Source organism: Megalobrama amblycephala, linkage group LG7 (assembly GCF_018812025.1).
Source record: "Megalobrama amblycephala isolate DHTTF-2021 linkage group LG7, ASM1881202v1, whole genome shotgun sequence".
Taxonomy (NCBI): Eukaryota; Metazoa; Chordata; class Actinopteri; order Cypriniformes; family Xenocyprididae; genus Megalobrama; species Megalobrama amblycephala.
The window spans coordinates 56,284,217-56,288,163 of record NC_063050.1 but is presented as its reverse complement, the minus strand read 5'-3'; the positions used below and the strand labels follow the sequence as shown (position 1 = coordinate 56,288,163).

The window sequence follows — 3,947 nt, the reverse complement described above, 5'->3', positions numbered from 1 at the left end:
TGATTACGACACAACGCAGAAAACACACCGCTACACGAACACGTGAAATTGGTCCCACATGGAAAAAACCTATATAAACATATATGTTTCAATATAGGTTTTGATATAGGTTTTACATATATGTGACATATATAAAATTGGCCGTTTTCCTATATTATGTGTGCATATATGTACATATAATATAGGAAAACGGCCAATTTTATATATGTCACATATATGTAAAACCTATATCAAAACCTATATTGAAACATATATGTTTATATAGGTTTTTTCCATGTGGGCGGCCTCGCGCCGTTCCCTCACGGCTCTCGCCCGCCCTGGTCGCCACAATTACCAACAGATGAAATTAGAGATCTAATTCCATCAACCTTACCAATAAAAAAGTTTAAAAACTCTTCACACATGTCAGCAGAAGGAGCGAGTGCAGGAGTAGCAGTAGGATGAAGAACAGCATTTACAGTAGAGAAAAGTACTCTAGAATTATTACAGTTTCTGGAGATGATGACAGAGAAATAATTTGATCTAGCCAATTTAACAGCTCTTTGATACTCATTCAATCGGTTCTTCAAAATCTCATAAGAGACTTGTAATGTTATAAAGTTATATACATTAAAAAAAAAAACACGATATAACTTACCTTTTAAGGCTACAGCAGCTTCCCACATAGCAAAACTGGTTTGGCCCAGTGATGGGCCACACAACCCACTTTCTCTTGGCCCAAATACAGCAGTGAATTACGGTACATGACTGGACCAGGTCTGGTTGCCAGAACTCGGGCCACATATGGCCCATGGCATAGCCATATTTCAGCCTAATGTGTGACTATAGCTGGCCCTATTCTGGTACTATTCAGGACCAAACATTTGGTTCCACATGTCAGCCTCAACAAAACCTTAATCTAGCCACTTTATACACACCCTTGGCCCAAATGAAAAATGCCTGAACAACAATAGTATTCTGAAAAAATATTTATTGTTTCACATTTTAACAAAACAACAAAAAACAATGCTTGAATGTCAGTGCCATGTTTCACACAGCTCTTGAACATCTAAGTTTCAGTTCATGAACAAGTGGCACTGTGCACACAACTCTTGAACATTAAAACAAGTCGCAAGTCCGTTAACCTGTTGTACTCTCCTGACGCTCTTTTCTCTTCATCCTCTCTCTCCTGCCACCATCACTATCTGGGGCCAGATATAGCAATCTTTTGATGGTGGAATCAATGTCCTTATCTGTGGCCGCAGACATCAGACGGTTACGCCTCACAGCCGCTGAAACATACATGTAAACATGGTTTGAAATTAGCTTCTGTATCAAAAGTTAATGTGGTTATTGAATTGAACAATCACCATCAAGACTATTCATCACAAATTACAACATCTTAACAAACCATTCTTGAGATATGAATTTTTGGAAGTTGTTGGCACGAACATACGTACATATACACTACCGTTCAAAAGTTTGGGGTCAGTAAGATTTTTTAATGTTTTAAAAGAAGTCTCTTCTGCTCACCAAGCCTGCATTTATTTGATTAAAAATACAAACAAAAACAGTAATATTGTGAAATATTATTCCAATTTAAAACAGCTGTTTTCTATGTGAATATACAGTAAAGTGTAATTTATTCCTGTGATCAAAGCTGAATTTTCAGCATCATTACTTCAGTCTTCAGTGTCACATGATCCTTCAGAAATCATTCTGATATGATGATTTGATGCTCAAGAAACATTCATTATTATTATCAATGTTGAAAACAGTTGTGTACAATTTTTTTTTTTCAAAATTCTTTGATGAATAGAAAGTTCAAAAGAACAGCATTTATTTAAAATAGAATATTTTCTAACATTATAATTGTCTTTACTGTAACTTTTGATCAGTTTAACTCATCCTTGATGAATAAAAGTATTGATTAATTTTATTTCTATCCCCCAACAATAAAATTAAAAATCTTACTGACCCCAAACTTTTGAACGGTAGTGTTTATTGTTACAAAAGATTTAGATTTCAGACAAATGCTGTTCTTTTGAACTTTCTATTCATCATAGCATCATGAAATAAAAATGTAAATAACTGTTTTCAACATTGAAAATAATCATAAATGTTTCTTGAGCATCAATTCATCATATTAGATTGATTTCTGAAGGATCATGTGACACTGAAGACTGGAGTAATGATGCTGAAAATTCAGCTTTGATCACAGGAATAAATTACACTTTACTGTATATTGACATAGAAAACAGCTGATTTACATTGGAATAATATTTCACAATATTACTGTTTTTGTTTATATTTTTAATCAAATAAATGCAGGTTTGTTGAGCATAAGATACTTCTTTTAAAACATTAAAATCTTACTGACCACAAACTTTTGAACGGTAGTGTAAGTTTTAACTTTTAGTCATTTTTTGTATAAGAAAGAGTGCAAAAAAACAATATGAAGTCCAAATAGTAGGTTGCCAGAGAAAAAAAATTACTAAAAACAAACATAACTATAATAAACATTAATATACTCACATGTTTGCAAACTAGATGTCTGCTCCCTGGTGTGGCTCAGTATGCTTTGATGGGACTAGAGAAGGTGCAGCATGGCTTGGTCTATGGATCTCAGAGCTGGCATGACTTCATCTCAGTGCTGGTGTTGCTTGATGTGTGGATCTCACTGCTGGCATGCCTTAATGGATGAATCTCAGAGCTGATGTGCCTCAGTGATAATGTACCTGCTATTGTCTCTTGGGTTGAGCTCAGGACTGCTATGGCGCCTTGGGTAGAGGTCAGGAGTGCTGTGGCCTTTTAGGTAGAGGTCAGGAGAGCATGAGAAAATAACCAGAAACAAACAATAAATAAATAAATAAATAAGCAGAAAAGAGAAATAAGCAGAAACAAGAAAATGGTGCCTTTAATAAAAAAAAAAAAAAAAAAAATTGACATAAACCAAAAAAATCTAGCAGAAATCTTTTTTTTTTTTTTAAACAAACGGAAAAATGAATAAAGGTGTTGTTGTTCATTTCTGCTGATTTCATTTCAAATTGAAAGAAAAACTATCAAAACACAAACCCATTTGCTCTCGTTACATAATTTGTCAAACAACACCATTGTATTATTAAATCTATACAACTTGAATGTTACAACATGGCAGCATTTACTCGCTAAAAATACAGTCGCAATACAGTTTTTTTTTTTTAAATCCATCAATGTATGTCACTTAACTTTAAGTAAATAAACGGCTGTGAAATAATATAAGAATGTCTAATGTCATCTGAATGTAATCAACGAACATTGAACATTAGTGAACTAACATGATTACATTTTAATATAGGCCTAACAGCTACGATTATGAATTGTTAGCCACATCTTTAACTTTCCAACAGTGTTAACTCATACTAACTCTACAATAAAAAAGCAACGTCAAACCAAATATATATAATATTTTCCAATATTAACTTACCAAACTTCGCTCGCTTTGCTCGAGTTGAGAAGTCCACGACCGTTAGAGAAGTGCCTCAAGTGCATTCAGTGCGTGCCTATGGAAGTAAAATAATGCCAAATGTTTTTGAAATAAAAAGCTTGTTGAATTGCACTATTTGAAAAAAATATGCATTACATTAGCTGTACTTGCATTTAGATGCACTGTATTTTTAAGGCTTGCATTTTTATGGGCTGAAATTCAACATGGTCGTATATTTAGGCTGTGAATATTTCAATTAAAAATATTTCACACACATTTTCATTATTAAAAATTCAATAATTCAATATTCACCTTTTAGATTTCACTTCCAAAATATTCATTCTGTTTAAAAATACAACCTATAAAATTCGACTAGCAATTCTCAGTCCATTTTATTTCGCTTTACAAATTCGCTTCCACAAATTCAGTGGCTCAAATTCGGCAGAAAATTCAACATTTCACATCCGGGAACTGCAGGAAGAGCAGTAGAGTGCCGATGCAT

The 3,947-nt window shown here is 33.6% G+C and overlaps 1 long non-coding RNA gene across 1 annotated transcript; it reads right to left on the bottom strand.

The window, feature by feature from the left end:
- Window positions 1-347: 347 nt before the first annotated feature.
- On the bottom strand, window positions 348-3,587 carry LOC125271489. Its single transcript, XR_007185650.1, has 3 exons — window positions 3,446-3,587; window positions 2,515-2,787; window positions 348-1,271 (listed from the first exon to the last, which is right to left on the bottom strand). It is a non-coding gene; the product is annotated as an uncharacterized LOC125271489 (long non-coding RNA).
- Window positions 3,588-3,947: the final 360 nt, after the last annotated feature.